Source organism: Nomascus leucogenys, chromosome 12 (genome assembly GCF_006542625.1).
Source record: "Nomascus leucogenys isolate Asia chromosome 12, Asia_NLE_v1, whole genome shotgun sequence".
Classification (NCBI taxonomy): Eukaryota; Metazoa; Chordata; class Mammalia; order Primates; family Hylobatidae; genus Nomascus; species Nomascus leucogenys.
This window is the reverse complement of record NC_044392.1, coordinates 15,026,702-15,034,068: the sequence shown is the minus strand read 5'-3', so window position 1 is coordinate 15,034,068 and position 7,367 is coordinate 15,026,702.

Below are 7,367 nucleotides of genomic sequence, written 5' to 3'. Positions count from 1 at the left end.
TCAAAAAAAAAAAAAAAAAAAAAAGAAAAGAAAAGGACAAAGCAGCTGTTTAAATTAAAAATAAACAAATAAATAGACCTGGGTTTCAACACTGCTGAACCACTTACCATTTGGCCCTGGAAAATTTGCTTCAACTTCTCCAAGCCTCAGTTTTCTTATCTGTAAAGTAAGAATAATAGGGGCCAGGCACAGTGGCTCACGCTTGTAATCCCAGCACTTTGGGAGGCTGAGGACGGCGGATCATCTGAGGTCGGGAGTTTGAGACCAGCCTGATCAATATGGAGTAAACCCCGTCTCTACTAAAAATACAAAATTAGCCAGGCATGGTGACACATGCCTGTAATACCAGCTACTCAGGAGGCTGAAGCAGGAGAATCACTTGAACCTGGGAGGTGGAGGTTGTGGTGAGCCGAGATCACGCCATTGCATTCCAGCCTGGGCAACAAGAGTGAAACTCCATCTCAAAAAAAAAAAAAAAAAAAAAAGAAGAAGAAGAAGAATAGGAATACCTAGGTGTTGTGACGATTAAGTTTTAAGTTAAGGCATCAGAGGTGTTTGAATAATGCTCCCTAAATGGCAGCAATAAGAACACTTAGCCTAGTTTGGGGGTATGTGTGGCGAACTGGGGAGCAAAAAGTCTTCTGGAAGAGTAGAAATCTGAGCTAAATCTCAAAATATGAGTAGGAGCTGGTCTCGGGGAAACAAAGGGAGGAAGTTACTAGGGAGACTGAGACGGGAAGATTGCTTAAGACCCGTCTGGGCAACATAGTGAGATCCTGTCTCTAAAAAACTGTAGAAAACTTAGGCATAGTGATGAGCCTGTAGTTCCAGCTACTCGGGAGCCTCAGGCAGGAGGATCCTGTGAGCCCAGGAGCTGAGGTTGCAACGAGCTGTGATCATGCCACTGTACTCCAGCCTGGAACACACAGTGAGACCCCCATCTCAAAAAAAGGGATGGGGGAGAGGGGAGGAAGAGAAGGATGTTAATGACAGAGGGAATAGCATAAGCAAAACCAGGTAGGTAAGAGCCAGGACAGAAAATCTGGGGAAACTACAGATGTAAGACAGGAAGTAGAAAGAGATGAGGTTAGAAAGGTAAGCAGGGACAAGACTGGGGCAAGGTGGGGGGCTTGGAGTTATTGAGGCCAGTTTTTTTTGTTATTGTTGAGACGGAGTTTCGCTCTTGTTGCCCAGGCTGTAGTGCAATGGCGCAATCTCGGCTCACTGCAATCTCCGCCTCCTGGGTTCAAGCGATTCTCCTCTTGAGGCTAGTTTTTATCCTGAGAGCCCTTGAGGGGTTTTCAGCAGAAGCAGGAGATAGGCTCCCTGTGGGGCAGTGGGGAGTCAAGGAGACCTGTGAAGAGGAGGCTGTGGCAATGCCTCAGAGGAGGGGGATCGTGGCATGAACCACAGTGTTGGCCCTGGGATGGAAAGAAATGGATGGAACTGAGAGGTACAAGTGACAGGTCTTGGTGATGAATTGAATGGGAAACGTAAGTGAGAGGGAGGTATCAGGATGATATCCCGATTTCCAGCTTGGGTCCCGGGTGGTGCTATTCACTGAGACAGGGAGCAGGAAGAATAACATATTTGGGAGGAGGCTGAGTTCAGTTTTGGACATGCCTATGACCACACCCCTAGATAGATCCTGAATAATTGAAGTCCTATAATCCTACCTGTTAACTACTCTGTCCAGAGATGGGAGAGGTATTATTAGTCAGTGCTGGTTGTTTGTCCCCTGGCTGTGGCTTGTTGGAGGTCTGACTGGCGAGGCCATAGAGGTAGGGGGTGCCACTGCTACCACTGGGCTGGGCCTAGTGAGTCTCCCTTTGTGGTCTGGTCAGCCAGGCAGTTTCTCTGGGCACAATCATGTTATATGAGCTCAAGGATTGGGTTGTCAGACTGTTCCCAAAGAGCATCCAAGGAGGGGGACAGTGTTCTGTGCTGTGGAGATTACCGTCTCTATTTTACAGCTGAGGAAACGGAGGCTCAGGAATTGAGTGGCAGAGCCAGGAGGTGAATGAAGGTCTGTGTGATGTCTTCTCACAGTACCAGCTGCCACATCGTCAATGGTGACATCTGCTCTAAGAGGGCAGGGAAAGCACGAGGGCCATGGTTCCTTGGGGGAGGAATGCCATCTGGGGAGTAGTAGGCATCAGGAAGAAGACAGGGAAAGCTTCCTGGAGGTGGTACCGTTTGTGTTGTCCTAGAAGCATCATCTTGTTTTCTGTCTCTCTAGCTAGTAGTCATTGACAATCACTTGTTGCCTGCAGTGAGGGAGACCTTTTTGTCTGAAGGGCCTCTAGGCAGAATGTGTCCTTGGACCTCAAAAAGTGGCAAGCTGGAATTCCTGCAGACAGCTCCCACAGGCAAGCCTGGCATGGGGGCACTTCTACCTCAGTCGCTGGCAATGGTCAGCTGGGGCATCCCTTTTGCACTGGTACTTCACTGGCAGCTGGAAACCCAGTTGTCTATTCATTTTTGTATCAGGGTCAGCACAAGTTTATGTTCTGTTCTCAGGTTTTATTTTACTTTTAAAAAAGCATCATGTAACGAAGTGATAGATTCTGTCTAAAGAAGGACCGGCAATTATGAGAAAAACTTTCTGTGGATAATTGAGGGAAAGTTTTAAGACATAAAAGAAATGTCGCTAACCTTCATCTGTCATCCATCAAGCATTTTCCCTCAGGTGCCCAAAAGGCTGAAGCAGCCTGATGTGGTATAAAGGGGTGGCCATATTCTTCATAGGTAAGAACAGGTGACTTCCAAAATAATGTTTAAGTAATGTTTGTTCATTGTAGAAAACTTGAAAAACACAGGCAAATAAAAAGAAAAAATATATAAAATATCCTTTAAGAAATAAACAGTGAGGTCGGGCATGGTGGCTCATGCCTGTAATCCCAGCACTTTGGAAAGCTGAGGTGGGTGGATCACTTGAGGTCAAGAGTTTGAGACCAGCTTAACCAACATGGTGAAACGTCATCTCTACTAATAATACAAAATATTAGCCAGGCATGGTGGCGCACTCCTGTAATCCCAGCTACTCCGGAGGCTGAGGCAGGAGAATCACTTGAACCTGGGAGGTGGAAGTTGCAATGAGTCGAGACTGTGCCACTGTACTCCAGCCTGGGCGACAGAGCAAGGCTCTGTCTCGGAAAATAAATAAATAAATAAATAAATAAATAAATAAATAAACACTGCTCTCATTTTTTATATAGGTAAATCAGAGTGTCATGGGGTATATGTGGTTTTCTTTTACATGATTAATATTATACCACATAGACAGTTTTGTATCTTGCTTTAATTTATTTATTTGAGATGGAGTCTCACTCTTCACCCAGGCTGGAGTGCTGTGGGACGATCTCAGCTCACTGCAACCTCTGCTTCCTGGGCTCAAGTGATCCTCCTGAGTAGCTGGAACTACAGGCACACACCATCACTCCCAGCTAATTTATATATTTTTTGTAGAGATGGGATTTTGCCATGTTGTCCAGGCTGGTCTCTAACTCCTGGGCTCAAGTGGTCCCCAACCTGGGTCTCCCAAAGGGCTGGGATTACAGGCATGAGCCACCCCACTCAAGCCACCACACTCAGCCCATTTTACCAAACTCTTATCCTTAAACGCATAAATTGTTTCTAATTTTTTGCTATTCTAAAAATACTATGAATAAAATCTTTTTTCTTTTTTTTTTTTTGAGACAGAGTCTCACTCTGTCGCCCAGGCTGGAGTGCGGTGGCACGATCTCGGCTCACTGCAACCTCCGCCTCCCAGGTTCACACCATTCTCCTGCCTCAGCCTTCCGAGTAGCTGGGACTACAGGCCCCCGCCACCATGCCCAGCTGATTTTTTGTATTTTTAGTAGAGACAGGGTTTCACTGTGTTAGCCAGGATGGTCTCGATCTCCTGACCTCGTGATCCGCCCACCTTGGCCTCCCAAAGTGCTGGGATTACAGGCGTGAGCCACCGTGCCCGGCCTGAAGAAAATCTTTATGCATAAATCTTTGTTGATATTTTGGCTTACATTCTTTCCTTCTTTTTCTGAAATTGAGTCTTGTTCTGTTGCCCAGACAGGAGTGCAGTGGCTATTCACAGGTGAAGTCATAGCATATTATAGCCTCGAACTCCTGGGCTCCAGTGATCCTCCTGGCTCAGTCTCCCAAGTAGCTGGGACTATAGGTGCATGCCACCATGCCTGGCTTGGATTATTTTCTTACAATCTTTTCTGGAAGCGGAATTACTGGGTCAGAGGATCAAAATATTTTTAAAGATCTTGACATATATTGCCAAGATACTTTCCAGAAAGATTATGCCAATTACATGCCATCACCCTGATATTAATGTACCTGTCTTATGACATAGCACTGAGTATTAACATTTTAAAAATCCTTGGCTGGGTGCAGTGGCTCATGCCTGTAATCTCAGCACTTTGGGAGGCCAAGGCAAGAGGATCACTTGAGGCCAGGAGTTTGAGACCAGCCTAGGCAACATAGTGAGACACTGTCACTACAAAAAAAAAAAAAAAAAAATAGCTAGGTATGGTGGGACATGCCTGTAGTTCCAGCTACTAAGGGAGGCTGTGGTCGGGGGATCATTTGAGCCCAGCAGTTCAAGGCTGCAGTGAGCTATGATTGTGAGACCCCGACAAAAAAAAAAAAAAATCCTTGCAAATTTGATAAGTGAATCATTACTTTTTGGGTGTTTAGTAGTTTCTTGGAAGACTAAGAGGCATAGTTTCATCAGGTCAATGATGTGGTCCAATCTGACTGGTGAATTCCTCCACCGATCAGACTATCTCCTTAACTACATTGATGCGGTTTGGCCATTATTGTTTTTTACCCTCCTGGGAGTCTCTCCTCCTTTTGGTTACGGTCTCCCCATTTTCCTTTGGGGAACATTCCTCCCATCTTGGTCCATGTGTTCCAACTGGGCCTAGTCCACACCTGAATTCCAGGGATGGGCACTGAAATCCTATCTTGGCCAATCATGACAAAAATTGGTTTAGTGATGGGCATTTCACCCAAGTGAGGCAATGAATACCTTTTGCTGGAATAAATGGGACAGAGGCCCTCTCTCCAATTACAGGGTTAAGGATAGAGAACTGAAGCTGAAAAATGTAGGCCTGGAGATGGCTGTTGGTCGTCTTTGCCACTCAAGGGGAGAGCCTACTTGAGATGGAAGTCAACATTAGTTAAGAGATGCCAAGAAATGGAGAAGACACATACTTGAAGATTTTTTTGAACTCCTGGGTTCAGCTGCCTGGGTTTTTTGTTAATGAGGCAACAAATCCCCCCTTTTAAAAAGATAGTTTGAGCTAGGTTTCTATTATATGCAACTGAAAAAGTCCTATGGTTTTGCATGGTGTTCAGAAACGGCAAATGCGCCTAATTTGTTACAGAATCATAGGTTCTGAAAATTGAAGACTCTTCACCACCTTCTTCTTCCATGTTTTATACACAGACCTACATGTATTTTAGTTAGATATCAGTCCAGTCTTTGCTTGCTTAAATGCAAGGATGGAGTACTCACTGTCTTAAGAGGTCATCTGTCCCATCACTGGAGAGTCAGTGCTGAAGGAGAGATTTTTGGTTTTTGTTTTCTCATAAACTGGAAGAACTAAATAAACTATCCCCATGCCTGAAAATCAAGACAAAGGATAAGAATAACCTAATCTGATGAACCAACTATTTTGGACAAATCATTGGCTGTGCAAAAAGAGAAGCTAAAGAACTAAGTTTAGGGACAGAACAGAGCTACATGATTTGAATTAAAAAATCAGGTTTTTGTTTGCTTGTGTGTTTTTGCTTTTGAGAATCTGGGAGTCAGGAAGAGAAGGCTGGAGAGAAAAAGAGGAGGAAAAGGAAAGTAAAAAACAACACAGCATAGCAGAAAGGTAATGACAAGAATTTAGTATTAAATTTGGGTAGTTTCCTGTGGCTATGCTAAATCTCATGACAGTAAAGTTTGGTAACAAATACGTGACGGGGATAACACACGTGGCATGTGTGGTGATCTACAAGCTAAATTCAGATAGTGGAAGCTGCAACTTAGAGCCAGAGGTGATGATGACAATGTAATTGTCCTGGAGATTTTCTGTAATCTCTGGAAATATTTTGGGTAATCTTTGGGAATGAGGGCTTGAGCCAGTCATTCCCAAATGGGGCAGAGAGAGCCCCAGCTAACAACTGGATCATGCTCAAAATCCAGTCTTATTATAATTTTGTCTTACATTAAGGCAAAATTAGCCTCTCTAAAGCCTTCCTATGATCAAAGGTATTTGCCTTTGAGGGCCATGGAGAGTCTGTTCCCTTTGTTCCATATAACTGTAACTTTATCATCTGACTTTGGAGTTAGAACTGAGTTTGAATCTGGGCTTTGCCCCTGACTGTGTGACCATGGAATTTATAATCTAGTGGAAGGAGACTGAAAATAAACAAATGAATAAAATAGGTAGTATTACAGATGGAGATAAGTGCTATGGAGTTAAAGCAGGTAACGGGGAGACAAAGTAGGTAAGGAGAGTGCCATGGGGATTATTTGCCATTTTATTTTATTTTATTTTATTTATTTATTTATTTGTTTTTGAGATGGAGTCTCACTTTGTTGCTCAGGCTGGAGTGCAGTGGTGCCATCTCGGCTCACTGCAACTTCTGTCTCCCAGATTCAAGCAATTCTCCTGCCTCAGCCTCCTGAGTAGCTGGGATAACAGGCACGCACCACCACGCCTGGCTAATTTTTTGTGTTTTTAGTAGAGACGAGGTGTCACCATATTGGTTAGGCTGGTCTCGAACTCCTGACCTCGTGATCCACCCGTCTCGGCCTCCCAAAGTGCTGGGATTACAGGCATGAGCCACTGTGCCTGGCTGTAATCTATTGTTATTAAGATGACAACTTAGTCTTCAACCTTGTCAACCATTTTTTTTGATAATGATTTGTGCTTCTCCCTCCATCCCAGTTCTGTTTCTCTGACTCGTGATCTTTTTAGCCTATCTTTCTTCTGCAGTTTGTTAATCAGTCACTAAATGTACCAGCACCTGCTATATGCTACACACTAGGTTGTAGGACTTTCTTAAGATGCCTACTGTCCCATGGGGGAGAGAACAGCTGTACATTAGTAGCCACCGTATAAAGCAGAGCAGGCCCAAGAGAATAACAAGGGCAGTGCTCTGGGAGTTCAGAGGTGAGCTCATGGAAGGCTTTCTGGAAGAGGTGGCACCTGGACTGACCTCTGAGGGTGGATGAAGATGAAGTGGAGGGGCATTCCAGGAAGAAGGAAAGGAGTGAGACACTAGCATGCCCAAGTCACAAGTGGGGTGGGGGAAACTGCCTGATACAGTACAAGCATGGTATGTTGGAAGGTGAGAAGTGG